Raw genomic sequence first — 18,029 nt, forward strand, 5'->3', positions numbered from 1 at the left:
AGCAAACGGAGACTTCACAAGGCAAGACAGACAGGAAGCCGGCGGGGGCTGTCCCACCGAATGCGGAGTCACCTTCCTGTGCCTTCCAACACAACGGGGCCTTGTTTCACAGGATCTGCTTCAAGAGATCCACTGTGCTGCATTTCCTGAGCCAAACGGTCGGCCTTTGCGTGGCCCTGTCTAGATGTCGGGAAGGCCATGACCCCACCCCCGAAACTCTTGGGTCAGCATGCGCCATGGGAAAAGGTGGGGGGTGGGGGGGGGCATGGCCACACACCTGGGCGAGAGTGTCAGTATCACCAGCAGAGCAGATGAGGATCCAGACAAGAGCAGCTTCAGTTTTACTTAAAATTCTGCATGGCAGTTTCATCAATTGCGACCCCATTTATGAGCCTGGGGCGAGTGGGTGTGTGTCGGACAGGCATGAGCAGAATCGCCATGCGATGGGTGATGTAATGCGACGTAATGCGATGCCATGCGATGCCATGCGCATGGACACCCGGGCTGCAGTGGTGATGAAGTCAACGGACACTGGGCGCCAGCCGCGGCACATGTGACATAAGGAACCGCCCGGTCTGTCCGGTTACACACTCGTCTTGCTGCCTCATTTGTTTGCACAGTGCTGCCCGCTTTGCCTGCCAACCAAGTCCACACCCATCTGAAGTCACATGACGGTGGCTGTTTTAACTCTTTATAAAACCAGACAGTTCCCCTGATCTTATACACGTTGAATGCCCTATTCCTCTGAAGTTTATGACATGAAAACCTTTTAGAGAAAAATAAAGTTCCGCAGTTGCTATGCCACCTACTGGCCTTGAGGTGTACGTCTATTAAGGGAAACCTCTCCTTCTCTCCCATAAAGGATCAGGGTTATATTTTACCCGGTGTCTGACTTTGAAGATTACAGCTGCTGCTCCATCTCTATCCTTGGGAGGATTCATTTTACTCCCCGGGACAGACAGCCAGTGCTGCAGCGCCTGTAGACAGCGTGGTAATAACGATCATGTTTCATGCCACCATCACTGAGCCGTATCCCACGCGAGGGTCCAGGCAGGCCAGGGGGTCGGAATGCTCCCCAGGAAATACACAGAGACTCACTCCACGGCGAGACCAGCGAGAGACGTCGGGAAGGGAAGGCTAAGAACCAGAATCTAGTTTCATCCCACCAAAGAGCCATTCATCGCATCGAACCTCCAGCACGGAGCTAGAACCGCCGACAAGCCCAGAAACCGCAGAACCGAGTGAACAAAGGACTTTTCCTCACTCATCCCACGGTGGGAACAAGAGGGACGAGAAGTTCCTGCACTTAATCCTGCCACGCTTGCCGCTACTCTGGGACTCAGTACGGGTCTGGCACACGGACGGGACACAGCAGAGAGCACAACAACCCCCATCGGACCCCGTAGCACTTACCCCCCGGGAGCCTGGCCGTCCGTCGCTCACTGCGGAATGGGCCCCCCCCACACAAGCTGCTGGAGACCAGCTCGTCCAGCCCAGCCGTCGTGCCGCACGGAATAAGCAGAGAGGCGAACAATGCCTGCTTGCTTAGCGGCCGGACGGCCCACAGCCGGGGGGGGGGGCTTTCCGGGGAGGGGTGTACAGGACTGGGGGGGGGGGCGGGGGGGGACACACTGATGAACTGCTGGGCTAGAGGGCGAGGCCACTGCCTAGGAGAGTCTCTCTCTCTTTCTCTCTCACTCACTCACCCCCCCTCTCTCTCCCTGGAGTGAGAGTACTGTGCTCCAATCCCGGTACCCAGGACACCTTTGTCCCTGGTTGTTGCCACGGAGACAGGGGTATCCAGTGGCATCCCACGGAGACCACCACCCGCTGTCGTCGCCCTGCTGGGTGTTGCCCGCACCTCACACTCCGGAAAAACCCCCAGCGTGTCTAAAGCCAGGAACTGCCCCACATCCCAAATGCCCTCAGTTTATACACGGCTCTGGAAAATGGGGGGAGGAGAAGAAATGTAACTTGATACAAGTGAAAGCAACAATTATTTGAGTGAGTCACTCTGCAGGGTATTGTTGGTCCAAGTTGCCCCGATTGGATGGGTGCTGAGAAACCCTTCCATCGAAAGCAGAGCCGTGTCACTGGGCTTTCCCGTCCCCTCCGGGGGGCTCAGGCCGTGGGAGAGGGGGAGCGGGGGCTGGGGGGGGCTCTGCTGCGCTCCCGAGAGACAGTGGCAGGAAATGGGAGCTGGAACGTGTTGGCCAGCAGGATGCGAGATGCAGGGTGACGGACGCACAGAGGGACGATTAACAAACGCAGACCCAGGCTCAGCACGGTGGGGGGGGGGAGAGGGGGGGTTCATTGCAGCTTTTAATACATACTTAACCCCAATTTACTCAGTAAATATCTTCAGCTTTGTGAAGGAGCACAGCTATGGACTTTGTGGACAGAAACATCTGCTATGCAGCTATAAATGTTTTAAAATAAACGTCTCAGTGGGAATGGACCAGAACCGAGCGGAACAGGACAAACTCACAGTCCCTGAAGCCCGTGCTGGCCGGCCGCTCTGTCCTCTCAATGGCCCCCCGCCCAGATTCAGAGAACGCGGGGCTGATTAACAACGAGGCCACGCAGTGCCATGTGGACCCGGTCCACACCAGCACGTATGGGCCGCAATGCGCGTCGGTCTCACCAGGGGCCATCGCTCATCGTCTGCCTCCCAGGGGCCCTCAGGCCTTTAATAAATCAACAAGCTCCCCCCCCCTGCTGAAGCAGCGCGGAGGGTCCTATCATGTTGTCAGGGCAGCAGCGACCTGCGTGGGTGATGTAGCCTCAAGGATGCAATTTTTAACATGCAGTTACTCTGTCTGCAGAAAGGCACTGGCGAGGCGTTATGGGAGGGGGTGTGGGGGTCGGGATGACTGTAACTGCTTGAGAGGGTTTGTAGGAGAGCAGACAGGCAGAGCGCGGGCAAAGTGCACGCCAGTCACCTACAAGAGAGCTCCGAGTCAAAATGACAAAACTGATGACAGGAGATATACAAAACATATACATTCTCCAAAAATCTGCATGGAAATATTAAACTTCTCTTCCGGGGCTGACGTGTTTGCGGCTTTTCAGCTGTGGAGCAAACGGTCCTTGGAATCAGGAGTCTGTGAGGCAACTGGAGGGAAGCCCAATCCCGTGAGAAACACTGCAACGCCACTGCGTTTCTGTTTTCCGAAACAAGGTCAATCGATCACCTTGACCAGGCCCCCTTAGACTGCGGAAAAACAGGCATGCAGCTCAAGGTGTGCGCTTGGACCGTGGCAAAGGTCCTCTGCTGAGGGACAGAGGGTACGGATCAGAAGAGATCTGGCTGGGAATCCTCAGGAGAAACAGCCGGTCAACATGTCCAGGCTGCACTTGGGGGAGCATTCAGAGAGCACAGCGAAAAATGCGTCGCACGGACACCACTGCGTCCAGCTGTGAGCATTATTTGCCTGGTGTGCTAATTTTCCCAAAGTGACGTGAACAGCTCTGAGGTTTATTGAAACAGCTGGAATTTCTCTGGTCAATGAAATACTGCACTGAAAGGTACAGTGGCAGTTTGATTCCAGTGAATGGAGCCTCAAAAGATGCAAGACTTAGTACAAAAGGCTCTGTTAAGTTTTTTATGTCAAAAAGCAAGTACTTCTAGAGGTTTGAACCTCTCTGACTGGATTGTGAAAGACATTGAGAACAAGCCCAGTTTTTCAAACTTTACTCACAGGAGATAACTGGAGATGCGTCACACTTCCGTGTAAATTTACCTCCCTCCCCCCATCGCTGTGTACAAAGACCAGCCTGAACTTTCCAACATACCCTATACAAGCAACTATTAGCAGATAATTCGGGGACATCATATAAAAGCGATTTATATGCAAATCTGCGACGAACGTCTGACAAGTGCTGGTGAATTAAAACTGCACTCATTGACTTGTGCTGACCCCCTTCCGGTAATACAGACAGTCACTAATGAGCTGCTATATCCAGCGCGCAATCACTGCATACTGCTGAGTCAGCCCGGCTCACGGCGGCAGCGATATTGCCAGAGGCCGCCACTAGATGGCGGCAAAGGGCTGTAGTTGCCTTTTTCCTTTTTAACGTAGAGGGTATTAGGCCAGCGGTCCTCCCTAACAAACCCTCACAGCCCCCCCGCTCCCCGTTTCCAAAAAAAGACAGATTCTCCTGTGTAACACAACAACAGATTCACAGAGAAGCATGCAATCCCGTCCGTTGTTGACACAGATTTTGCTAATGGAACCGAGGCCTCGCAGTCAGCCATATCTCCACTACATAAACACTCGACTACGATGTTGTTTCTTCTAAAAATCACCCTCCACATGTACATGCATGTGCTGAAACAGCCACCACCATGTACAGACACACGGAAGTACTCCACACGCTGCTCTCCTAAAGGGGCTGTAAAGTACATGTATAAACAAACAGCTTGGAAATGTTAGAGACGTTTTCAGGGTTATTATTTTTTTTTATTCCAATGCACAGGCATGCAGAACCATCGCCTCCCCGGGGAGGACGAGAGCGAGTGAGGAAATCACAGCATATTCATGTGCAGAATCGCACCATTAAATGCCTTTTAAGAGAGAGATCTGTTTTTCAGTCTACCTCACAGGGGAGACTCTGGGTGCTCGAAGAGGGATTTTCTTGCTGTGTGACTAATGGCACAGAGACGCCCAGGTCAAAGCAAACCTGAAGTGTCTCTGATTGCGTGCTATTCATGTCTGCACCCCCCCCCCCCACCAAAAAAAACGGACCTTCGCAGGTTTTATCTCCACATTCCAGGACTGCCTTCAAAGATTTCTGGTGCCCCAGATTAGTGTACAGGAGGTTGCATGTTCCTCCCATCTTTGCCAGTCTGCCCATGGCGCCGGAGATCCACCACGGCAGCCATTCATGGCCACGTTTCCCTAAAAATAACCCAAGTGGACCCTGTGCACCTGGAGTTACTTCCTTATCTAAGTCCAGGCACCCTGTGTCCTGCATCCCTTCGCCTGGTGACAGGATGACCAGACTCTGAGATGCTCTGCTTGCCAAGCAGGATTATCCAGCCATGCTCTCTTCACAGGGGTTTGATGTTGGACCTTTGAATAGGGAGAAATCCCAGGATCAGCTTTTGGTTTTGGAATCCCCCTAGTAATATTAACAAAAACAGGCGATATCTGTAAGGTGCTTAGGATGAAACCAGAAGCTCTGTGCAAAATATTTATAAATGCAGATCACCTTCAAGCACACGTCCAACAGGGTCAAGGGAGTTTGAATTACACAACAATATTTTAAGGGCAGAAGGAAAATGATTGGTTAAGAGATCTAAGCAACTAGAGGAGGTGCGAGCAGCCAGTCAGATGTCTTGGTCCTGCCTCCTCTAGTTGCTTGGACCCACCTCCTCTACAATCTGATTGGTTATGTCTCTGAACCAATAATTTCTGCTTCTGCCCTCAGAACATTTTTGTGTAAGCAAAACTCGCACGAGTGTCCAGCAGCCACAAAGGCATCTGCAATCGCACGCGTGTTCCGGAGCTCGTTAGCAACCTGCCCGTCGGCCGCGCCTCTTTAGCGTTGGCCTCCTTTACGGATTCATCCCGCCGGAGCCCAGGCCGCCACGTGCACATGGGGAACTCTGTTAATGAGGACGGGGACGGCCCGCCACGGCCCAGGTTGGGAAACAGACTCCTTCTGCTTGGCAGCTGTGGCGTGCCAGGCATGAAAGGCAGGCATCAGGGCCAAAAGCACACAGGTGCCAGGTTCATTTAGACGCTGCAGACCTGCAATGTGGAGCCACTGCTGGACCAACATCACTGTGCACCAGAAGGTGGGAACTGACATCCAGACTGGGCTCTGTAACCAAGTAAGTGCTAGCTGGGATCTCCTGGCTGTTACCGTGACGACCCCTGGATTCCATCATCAAACCCGTGCCCAACCTGCAGGTTTCCATAGAGCCTGGAGTCCATTTGTCTGAGGCAAATCGACAGGACGGCGGTGGTGGGGGCACCGCAGCGGCAGACTAATGCCCCCTCCCCTCGTCCCACCGTGAGTGGGAGGATGACGTCAGCCTGGCTACGGGATGGGATCAAAGCCCGGAACGTTTCCCAGAGCACCAGCGTACAAAGAGGACCATCTCTCCAGGGAATGGGCAGACAGAACAACCGGAAGGATGGTACTGAGGTAGAGAGACTTACAAGCCCCTGAACCTTTAATGATGCTGTAAAGACAAATGCAATCAGGAAGCAGGCCGAGCATTAGCTCTGCATGTGCTGTAAAGTTTACTACCAAGGAATGGTTTTCTATTATCTATACATTCAGCTGGCAAATGATGTTACCCAGAGCAGCCCCAGGAATGGTAGCGTGCCCTGATACCTACGCTAGGGTGAAATCTGTCCTGCAGTGTTTCGCGAATCTGCTAGTGTGACGTATTGTCTGCGCGGTGACCTCCGACCTCGTTTGTCGCTTGCTTAAGGGGGGCCGGCTCTTCACCTCGTCACCCTCTTATGGCGGTGTGGTGGTAAGATGGCCGCTGCGGGACGGGGGCAGACATGGCGCTTTACATACCGTTAACCTCCTGCTGATGGAGCGGGACTTACAGTAGACCTGGGGAGGGGGTGGTCACGGGGGTTTGGCAGATGGATGTGCTGTGTGGTAGTGGGGGTGAGGCAGGGGTTCTCGGTCTGGATATACGCAACACCAGACCTCGTCTCTTGGGCTGGATTTCATTTGGCTCCACCTTGGGTTGGGGGCCAGTGTTGTCCTGGATAGTCTCAAAGCGTGTGTGCGTGAGAGAGAGCGCCGGGAGCCCAGCCTTCCCCTCAGAGGCCTAACAGACACTGCAGAAGCCTGAGAGTCTAAACCTGGGTGGGTCTCGTGCAAATGGGCTCATTGTGTCTGTGGCTGTGCCCCGTGGTGACGGACTGCGGGACCTGAGAACCAGGATGGAAGTAGGAGTTAAGACTAGAGCCGCCGTTTCCCACGCCAAAGAACATCAAACTCCTTTAACCACCAAGCAAGTCCTACTTCAGCATATGTGGCCCCTTTGTTTTGCGCTAATGTGCCATTCGTGTCGATAACAACGGCGAGTCTAACACCGTCAGCCAAAAAGCCGTAATGTTCCTAATAGAGCGGCTGCTCTGTCCTGAAATTGCAAAGCTGAAAAGTATTGAATGTTGGATAAATAGACGTAGCTTATTCGTGATTTCATGTCCGTCATGTTCGTTTAACGGCTGTAGAAAGTTATTTTTTGTAATCAAATCAAATCAGGTGAAACAATTAAGACACGTATGTTTTCAGGGGTTGTCAACTCTCACACATCCGCGACACTCACTCTTTCACAGAAGAAGTCTTACGGCGTATCTATATTATTCCATTATAAACCTAAAATTAGCTACACCAAAAGCGATGGGGTAGTTTGCAAAACCTACAGACTATTTATAAGGTATTACAACTGTTACATACGTGTAAATGCGTGTGCATGTGTGTGCAGACTTGGCAACCCCACGTTATTTAAAATGAAAAGTAAAATGCAGTTTTCTGCTGAAGCGGCTTATCATTCCGTTTGCGCTGTTACTCCGACAAATATAAAGCAGATATGAGAAAAACATTATGTGTCACTTTTTATTTGTTTTCCAAATAATAAGACCGCCCATTCCCTGCTGTTAATTAAACAGAGATTAAAGTGCTTTTGGTATTTATATTAAAACGAGACTTTTATTTGTTACCGGTGCGGGGTTATTAGTAGTAACCAATACTTATATCAATGAGCACTAAAATATATGAGATAAACTCGACTGTGTTATGGGTTTTGCATCTTTCTAGAGTGACAGTAACTCTGCTGCTGTGAGAATTACTGACTGTCCCATTGTTTTCGCGAGGGGTGAGCGGTATGCTAATGCGATGGCCCATCACCCAAAACGAAAGGTGCGATACGTGGAAGTGCGTGCTGCCGGCGGTTAAAGGAGGTCGCGGCGGTTCTTGTGTTAAAGATGCCCGACTGGCTGGTGCAGGCCCCCCCCAGTGGCAGCCAGACCCCATCCCCAGCAAGTCCATTAGCCTTGGGGAGGCCGAATCCTCAACATGATGGATGACGGACTCCTCAACCTTAGAGGATTCGAGGCGATGAACAGCATCCTGCTGAGAAGGAGAGCTGCCCCAAATGCAATCAGGGCTGACTTTTAACCCTAAAACCGACCCAAATCCTTCATCATTGTCCAACTACGCCAAACACTAAAAGTACATTTATAATCTTAACGTCCTCCAAGCCTTTATTTCACTTTCTCACACAGCTTCTACTCCGACATCATCGCCTGACCTGCTGTAAAACCGACTAATAAATTATGTTCTTTAATATTAATAAAGTTCCTGTTCTGTTCTTCTTTCCTGAGCAAGTCTTACAGCAAAATTAATCAAAACGAATGCCCCAGAGTGCTTGAGAAACATCACGGACGGATGGGAAGTGGACGCGACGGGCCATGAATGTTTTTAACGTGACATGAGCTACTCTGGGGCTCCTAGACAGACAGGTGCACGTCTCTGAGACCTCATCACCATGGCGAAAGGCGAGATGTGTCATCCGGACAGCAGGTTCACGGGTAGATGGGCAAGCAGGCCTCCGAGGTCAAAAAAAGGTGCTTTCAGACAACATCTGAAGTAATCGGTAGAAATGTTGCATCGAAGCTACTAACGGGGCAGATGGGCCGGCATACGACGGGAAGGAAGACAACCCTCCCCCCTAACAGCATGACAGGGACCTCAGCAGCGTCGCCAGGGCCAGGAAGCGACGGCACAAGGAAGACGGGCGTCAGGAAGGCCCAATCATATCGCAGGGTGACCCAGGAAGGGGCGGGGCGTTGCGGTGCCACGTCACAGGGGGTGCAGGTCAGGCCAGGCTCCACAGGAAGGGGTGACAGCTGCAGGGTTAGCAGGTGGCCAGGCCACGTATGTGCCTCACCTGGCACAAGCTGTGACTGAACATGGGATTCTTAGCTGCACCACGCTAAGGTGCAGAAAGGCCAAGGGGCTCCAGCCGCAGGCAGGAAGGAGAGAGAAGGGGATTCAGAAGAGATGAAAAAGGCAGAGTACGGCTCCTAAAAGGGAACTTCGCTTTCTGTAAAATGCCTGATGCCAGGTTCCTCTGTAGCCCGCGGAGCTCCTGCCTGATCATGAGTCCTTGGTGACAGGATCCAGCACGTCCCAGGCTGACAGCCGCATGCTTGTAAAGCCCTAATCAGCATTTCTTAGGGGGGTGCTGTTGGTGCATTAGCTCTCCTAAGATGCTCCCCCCCCCCCAAGGAGGACACGCCTTAACATCCTATTACAGGCTATGAACACGCTCGTGTACACATGCACACACACACACAAAACACTGGCATGACTCCGGGACCCCCACTGACGCCCTCGCCACTAACCAGGGGCGCAACGTCTAAGTCAGTACGCACACCCCCCGCATGCTTCTCTGGTCTGTCCCACCTCCTCCCCGGAACCCCCTCCCCCAAAACATGTTTAATTCAGAGCGACCTACTCACTTGATCCTTCTCCACGAGATTTTAATTACTCAGACCCCTCAGGGCTTAGGGTGGGTCCTGTGCCCCCCAAAGCCCAGAGACGGAAGGCAGGCTACTCGGACATGGCGGTCTCCATCATACAGCCCCACAGCTTGCTGCCCGCCCCCCTGCCCCATCAGGCCGTCTTTATGATCTCGACTCAGGGGCAAAGACAGAAAGAGTCAAAGTGTAAGGTTATCAAACACAGTTGGGGTAAAGAGACATAGCAAAATAAATCCTGACTGACACCAGCACGTGTGTGCAGTCGCCCTGCCTTCACTGGCCTCTCTCTGTCAGGCAGGGAATCCCACAGAATCTCCGGCACCAAGGCTGCTAGGTAAGAATCCAGCTGGGAGCTGGTAAGTCCACTCTCTCAGTCTGTAGAGCCTGCGGGATACATATTTACATTTTTGCTTGCTTGGTTTATGTTTGTATCTAAAGGAACTCTCAGTTTTTACCCCTATAGACCGTGTTACAGTCCTGAAACTGTTTTTATATTTCTTGTTAAAATTGAATTTCTACTTCAATTGGCTTAATTTGGCTGATTGATTACAGCTGAAAATGGATAAATCGGCTTCTTGGATGAGCTCGCATTCTGTGGCTCCAAACAGTCCAAACAATAAGGACTTTGCACCCTCACTCTTGTTCTTTGCTTGTGAACCCTAAGAGCCATAAAAGACTGTAATTTGGAGGTGTGTGTTTAGTTTCTCTGCTGTGTGGATTGAGGTTAGATTTTGGGAGAGGACTTATGCTAAGTGTTTGCTTTTCTAGGTGTAGATCAGAGTAGCTAGTTGAGTGGAAGACGTATTTGGCTTTTTTTGTTCCCGTTGTGAGGAAGGTAGGTGTTTGTCTCCTTTGATGTCAATTCTTTTCTTTGTTTATGTCAAGTTCTACTTTCCTTTCTCCCAATAAAAAGTGTCCCAGTTAATTATCACTCGGTTTTGTACTCGTGTTCTTCCTGGACAGGAAGTTCGGATTCCCTTTTCCTTCTAGTCTACTTGTTGAGCTTTACTCAAAAGAAGCTCATAACAGATGGATAAGTTACTACAATTCAGGGTAAGTACTTTGTTCAAAGGCACAGCAGAAAGTCTCAATCTAAAATCGGATGAAATAACGGCATGGGACTCGTACAGAGAGTCTCCGGCTGCGAATGAACAGCGAGACTAAGGCGGGAAAACGCAGTTGCTCTTCGTGGTTCGTTACGCTCTCCGTATACTTCTGCCGACGTCGAATCTTGTGTTAGCAATACGATGTACGAATCACGATCACCGCTTCAGCGCTTTGCCTGTACAGTGCCCGAGGCTCTGATCCCACCCACTGCCCACGATTGGCTGACAATTTAGTTTCGTCCAGGTGCTTTTTGAAGTAGACGGCCAACTTTTATTATAGACGGAAAAGGGTGATACTGAAAACAAGACGAAGGTTCCGTCCACTAACTCCGTCCACCAGTGCAAACATCACGCCTCCTGCATGCCGCTAATTATCCACAATCTAGCTGCTTGTCCAGCAATCGATTCCCATGCTTCGGGAACGTTGCACTTCCAGCTTCAGAGCTGCATGGTTTAATCATAGTCTCCCTGTTGCTGGTGGACTCTGTGCTTGTGTCTCCAAAGCAGGACCTGACTCACCAGGTGTTATTTCAATTACTGCAGAAATGTTATTTGAACACAATGCCAGGGGTCCTGGCACTAGATGTGATTTGGGGGGGGGGGGGGGGTTCGATGACCATAAATTGCCCTTAAAGAGTTTGTGTGTGTATGCATTTGTGTGCGGTTTTGCATCTCTTATAATGAGAGGAACAAATGTCCCCACAATGTGATGAAAACCTGTAATTTTGATGTTGTGGGGGATCATTGTTTCAGACCACAAGGATTCACAAGGAAACTCAATTTTATAAAAATGTGTGACTGCAATCAAAAAACTAAAAGGAAGACTTTTATTTTTTTTGGGTATGGGCTAAGATCATCATTGTTGGGGTTCGGCTTTTGCCCTTAGAAATGACTGGACAGTCCCCACAAAGATATGAATACAAACGTGTGTGTGTGTGTGTGTGTATGTCATAACCGGTGTGTCCAGGGAGGCTCCGAGGCTCCAAGATCACTGTGACTCTGCACTGGACTAGCTGACGTGGGAACTGAGCTAATGGAATCAGGGCGGAATCCCCTGTACTGCAACAAGAGTAATTATAGTAAAGGCCAGGTGGTCATTAATGCTGCTGGGCCTTGCAGTCCCAGCATAGCCTCTGTATGGTTGTGGCCCATGCACAGGGGGGTGCAAATGGAACACTGCAGTCTGCTGGAGATGGCTAACCACACTGATAAAGGGGTTTGGTGTGTGTGGTACATTCTCATTCTCTGTTATACTGCTCTTTTCTATAGTACCACATGCTAATGCTGTGTTCTGTAGTACCACATTCTAAAGCTGTGTTCTATAGTACCACATTCTAAAGCTGTGTTCTATAGTACCACATTCTAAAGCTGTGTTCTATAGTACCACATTCTAAAGCTGTGTTCTATAGTACCACATTCTAAAGCTGTGTTCTGTAGTATTACTTTTGAATGCTGTGTTCTATAGTACCACATTCTAATGCTGTGTTCTGTAGTATTACTTTCTAATGCTGTGTTCTATAGTACCACATTTTTATGTTGTGTTCAATAGTACCACATTCTAATGCTGTGTTCTGTAGTATCACATCGCAATGCTGTGGTCTATAGTACCCGCATTTTTATGCTGTGTTCAATAGTATCACATTGTAAAGCTGTGTTCTATAACACTACCTGTCCCTGAATATCACCGACTCGTCTATATTTACGTGATCTGTTTAGCGTCGCCCCGGTAACGCAGCCGGATGTCCTGACTGCTGAAAAGTGCCTGTGCTGAATTCCTTTGGCTGCTCTCCCATATTTGGCCCTTCTTACTGTCCCCACAGTGGCTGTGTTTCCTGCATTTACCTGTCGTGTCACACTGGTCCTCTCCCTACCCCCACACCTTCCCCAAATAGACCACTGACCCCCCCACCCTGTCTGGCTCCAGTACCCCGTGCTCTATCTGGCAACAATGAGGATGCACTGAGCAGCCTGTCCTACACTGCCGGTAAACACCAACTTGGTGAAATGGTGAAACATTATCAGAGGTGCACGGCCAGGGGGGGGGGGGTGGGGAGGGGGGCGTGAAGCAGGGGCAGCAACTTGCGTACACGTGTCAGTTCTGAAAAGCTCTTTGATCAGCCTCCACTGCAGCCGCATAATCTATCATTAAGTGCGCCTTCAGCTGCAATTTTGATGATCACAAGGCCTAATTAACTCATTTTAATGTAAACGACTTACCCAACTTCTCCTTTTTGCAGGCAGTAATGAGCAGGTAATCTGAATTAATCCACTAGAGCCTGCGGAATGAGGGGCAGAGGCCTCGCCGGCGGTCGCTCCATGGCCCCCCACTCAGGCCTACGCTGGGTTCCTTTCGGCCGGCGCAGTAATGCCGTTAAATCAGCTAGTCCCGGCAGGGGGCATGCAGCCAAAATCACCGACTCACGGCTGACCCACTGTGCCATAGTGGACCAGAAAATGACCCGAACTGACGTGAAGAATGTCAGCAATTTGCTGACTGGGGGGGGGGGACTATTAATTTTTGTTATTCAGTTATATAGTGCTTTTCACTAAAGCAGCTTAGAGAAAGGTTACGATTCATGTGTCCCCTGGGATTTGAACCCACAACCTTTGCGTTGTTGAATGAATGAATGAATGAATGAATGAATGAAGGTTACATTTATAAAGCACTTTTCAAGACACCCAAAGCGATTTACAGAACCAATGGGGAGCCACTTCAACCACCATCACTGTGTAGCCCCCTCCAGGATGATGTGAGGGCAGGCAGTACGCTCACCACACAGTAGCTAAGGTGGTGAAGGGGCAGGAGCGAATTCACCAATTAGATACAGGGGATGATTAGGAAGCCAGATTAGTTAGAGCCACAGTGGGCAATTTTAGGCAGGACATTGAGGTACCATCCCTACCCTTTTGAAAGATGCTCAGGGATCATTTATCACCTGAGAGAGTGTGGACCTAAATTTTATGTCTCATCTGAAGGGCGGCACCATTTTTACAGCACAGTGTCCCCATCACTGCACTGGGGCATTGGGATCCACACAGACCACAGGATAGGCTAACCTGCTAGCCACAGTGTCCCCATCACTGCACTGGGGCACTGGGATCCACACAGACCACAGGATAGGCTAACCTGCTAGCCACAGTGTCCCCATCACTGCACTGGGGCACTGGGATCCACACAGACCACAGGATAGGCTAACCTGCTAGCCACAGTGTCCCCATCACTGCACTGGGGCACTGGGATCCACACAGACCACAGGATAGGCTAACCTGCTAGCCACAGTGTCCCCATCACTGCACTGGGGCATTGAGATCCACACAGACCACAGGATAGGCTAATCTGCTAGCCACAGTGTCCCCATCACTGCACTGGGGCACTGGGATCCACACAGTAACACTTCTTCCATTGTTAACACAATGCTCTACTTGTTGAGCTATAGAACATCCCAGGGACTGAAGAAAGCCAGGTATGACAATACTACCTCAGATGTGGAGGCACAACCAGACACACGTCCCTCAAAGGGTCTTTGGGCAGCGTCTGATGTTTCCGCCAAAGCTCTGCCGTGGAGGATCAAATCGTATGGGACAACCTACATCGAGAGCTGAAGGGGGACAAGAGCAGAAACCCGCCGTGGTTGTTGGACGGGGCTTGGAAGACCCCAGCAAATGGGAAAGAGGGTGCAAATATTTATGGCCCTCGGTGAACCAGGTTGAGATGAGTTATTTCGGCAGCTCAGGGTGAGAAGAAATCCCATCAAGCCGGTGTGCGTTAGAGACACGTGCATGAAATGCACAGGCATGGTCCACACACACGCAGGGGAGGGGTGGGGGGACAGGCTGCTGGGACATCACAGGCCCGTCAAAACCCAATTTCCAGGTCCCTGATAAAATATGAATCCTGCCATTCGGCCACGGTGCTCTTCTCGCTGGCTGACTTTAATTATAGATGGAGGGATAATACGGTGGCGGGGGGGGGAACGGATGCCAGCTCAAAGTGTGACCTATAGTCCATCGGCATGTTCACTGCAGACGCATAGCTGCCGGGACTCAGCTGATAGCTTACGGTAACACCTGAAGTGCCCAGAAGAGTGGCGCACTTTTTCCGGGGCCCGGGGCCTAACCCCAACTCACCAGACTAGTGGCTGCAGCCTGTGCTTTGGATGCATTTTGCTCCGTCTTTATCTCAGTTTCCTTCCCCCTAGAACATTTCAAAGCGTTGTGAAGAGACAATTTCAGAGACGAGGCTCAGAGCGCAGCCAGCGGCCCAGAAAGAGCCATTAATAAAGATTAGTCTGCTTTCCACAGGACTCGTCATTTAAAAGTGGGATGATTAGAAGAAACAGTGGGAAACGCATCCGAAAAAGACATCCCTGGGAATTTTTTTTTTACGTGGAGACAGAGACATTTCCGAAGGCAAACATGAAAGGCTGCCTTGGTGAATAATTACGGAACTGGGAGTTAGATGTGTTGTTAATGAAACACAACCGCAGCCAGAAAGGTCCACCTGGGCAGAGAAGCGGGGGATAACTAAACAACAGTAGGGTAAACCTACACAGAAGGCAGCCCTAGCACTGTGGTATTAGCCAATAAACATGCCCCTAGCTAGCTAACACCATTCCATCAAGACGTCCTACTGGCCTACTGGGAAAGATGTTACACTGGCCGGCTACACACTCACCTTTATCGTATGTGAGTGTGTGTATATATAGGTCACACTCTTCCTTCCCTTGTGTTGGTGGACTTTGTGGGGGGGGTGTTTGATATATTTTAGTTTATAGACTCCATTCTAGTTCCTGCCCCCCATCCCCTCCTCACACACCTTGTGTGAACCCCCCCCATCGGTGCCTGTCACAAACAGTGCCATCATCAGGGGAATCCATGCCCCCCCTGAGCCAGTCTCACGCCTCCCAGCGTGGCACAAAACAGCTCTTTCAGCTGGTTGCCGTGGTGACACCTGCACATTTTTCCCATGTCGGTGATCTGGTAACTTAAACCGGCGATTCCGTTTCCAGTTGGCCATCATTTCTTATGGCACGCCGTTAAATAAATTGAGAGTAAATCCCATTAGATTCCCCCCGGGAGCGCTGAGGAACACATTCCGGGTCTCCACGCCATCTTCCACTGTTATTCCTGGGAGAACAATAGAGTCTAATGTGGATAAATATTAAAGGCATAACAAAGCCCCTAAACACGGCATTCTGAGTTATAAGGGGCTTGTTAAAATAAAAAAAAAGCCCTACATCATATACAAAATCTATATTAATGGACTAGTAAGTGTTGGCAGCCGTGGTAAAAATTGATTGTAGGCTGATTAAATGCCAGAGCACATTCAGAATTTAGCATCTTCGATATAACGATGCGTAAAAATGCCCAACGTTTTGCTTCCAAAACTGTTCTGCTCAAAGCCACTTAATAACAGTGGTCATGCAGCCCTTATGATGACACTCGCGGGTGCGTCTCCAGATGACTGCTCTGTCCTGTGTTACCAGCGACCTTTAGTGACCCCGACCTGCTACTGGGCCAGCTTATGGATGGGCCTAATTGGGGGGGGGGAGTATGCAGACGGGGGGGGGGGGGGGGGGGAGTCCAGACAGGCGGATGTCTGTCAATCACAGTTCTGGAAACTTCAGAGTCGGCATAGGTGGAGGGGGGGGCTGGATTCTGTGGAATACATACTTGCCAGAATCAATACATGCTCCGCCTGGCCGCCCCCGTCAGAGGCGTTTGACACGGCCGACCCCCCCGGCAGATGGTGAATTATTCACGCCGAGGCCCCTCTGTCTCTCCGTACCAGACAGGAACACGGCTCTTGTTGACTTGACATGATCTCCCTCGAATTATATGAATGCTCCAGTTTCTCTGAATACTAAATAGGTTTTATTCCCGCTGTCGTCCAGGTAGCTGACACTCATGTAAGTGAAAGCGATTCAGGCATGCCGGATAAACAGCAGATCCACTGGGGGGGGTGGGGGTGGTGTAGGGGCGCATAGTGAAAACAGGTGGCACGGTTCCACTCCCCCTCCTAAGCTGCACCTTGCGTCCAGGAAGTGACACCTGCGCCGACTCATTTAAAACACGCAGCCCAGTCCGCACCAGTGCCATGTAGCCTGAGGTACCTGCGTCAAGGAAGACCACCGAATCGCAAAGAAAGGCGTCGCAAGGACATCTTGCCGAACACGAGATGTGATTCCCACTGCCCCGCAAAGCAGACACACTGTCAGCCCAGTTCTTCTGGGTTCTGCATTATTCTGCTGTTGTCACGGTGGTGATGCGCCTCGGTCATATGCGGCCACTGCCTGGCCATCACTGGATCCTTCCGTTTAGCTACCGGTTAAAGAGATGTATTTCCTCAGTCCGGTCTATCCTTGCAGTGGTTATATTGATCTCGTGCCACAAGGGGCACGTTCTCTGGGTTAGTGGAATAGAGTGATAAGGGACGTAAGAGCACACAGAGTCATAAAAAGGAGCATAAAGGGACAATAAAAAGGGCTGAGTAATGAGCGACATAAAGAGGGAAAAATAGTAAGGGCCATAGAGACACTATAAGGAGTAGTCAGGTAATGGCGGACAAAAAGTAACAGAGTAGTAAGGGCATATGGAGAGTATAAAGGGGGGACAGACAATGATGGACACAGAGTAACAGAGTAGTAAGGGCATAAAGAGAGTATATAGGGGGGGACAGACAATGATGGACACAGAGTAACAGAGTAGTAAGGGCATATGGAGAGTATATAGGGGGGACAGACAATGATGGACACAAAGTAGCAGAGTAGTAAGGGCATATGGAGAGTATATAGGGGGGACAGACAATGATGGACACAGAGTAACAGAGTAGTAAGGGCATATGGAAAGTATAAAGGGGGACAGACAATGATGGACACAGAGTAACAGAGGAATAAGGGCATAAGGAGAGTATATAGGGAGGACAGACAATGATGGACACAAAGTAGCAGAGTAATAAGGGCATAAAGTGGGTATAAAAAGGAGCAGACTAATGAGGGCAATAAAGAGCAAACGGAGACCCAGCCTAACAGCTGTCACCATGAGCCTGCCAGGCGTATGACTCTGCAGAAGCTTCCCAGACGCAAGCACAGGAACATCAGGCACGTCAGGGTGGCGGGGCGGGGTGCTGAGACCCCACTGCGAGGGTGTGACGCGGAAGGCTACCGCTGTGAACTTGAGTGAGGCGGAGGGCAAAAAAAACTCTAAGAAGAGGAAACACAAAAAACATCCCCAACGGAAAGTGAAGCAGAAAGGCAGGCTGCACGGATCATTCTGGCCAGGATGTTCGCTCTGCTGGGGGCAGGTAAGATGGAAGAAAGGAATACAACAGTGACATCAGGGAACATTTTGGGTGACCCCCCCCCCCCTGCTGCCGTGTGGAAGGACGAGACAAACCGGT

The 18,029-nt window shown here is 50.6% G+C and overlaps 1 protein-coding gene across 3 annotated transcripts in view; it reads right to left on the minus strand.

Annotated features, from left to right (window-relative positions):
* The window catches only part of sash1a (SAM and SH3 domain containing 1a), a 169,205-nt gene that overhangs the window by 49,195 nt on the left and 101,981 nt on the right, over positions 1-18,029 (minus strand). The window contains exon 1 of one of the 3 annotated variants that reach the window (XM_049002339.1): positions 1,414-1,550. The exons of the other annotated variants lie outside the window; for them this stretch is intronic. The gene's annotated coding sequence lies outside the window, so the exon portion shown is untranslated. Of the gene's footprint in view, positions 1-1,413; positions 1,551-18,029 lie in introns of those variants that run through there. 3 annotated transcript variants of the gene reach the window in all.

The sequence above is a fragment of the Brienomyrus brachyistius genome, unplaced genomic scaffold, assembly GCF_023856365.1.
Source record: "Brienomyrus brachyistius isolate T26 unplaced genomic scaffold, BBRACH_0.4 scaffold66, whole genome shotgun sequence".
In the NCBI taxonomy this organism is placed as follows: domain Eukaryota; kingdom Metazoa; phylum Chordata; class Actinopteri; order Osteoglossiformes; family Mormyridae; genus Brienomyrus; species Brienomyrus brachyistius.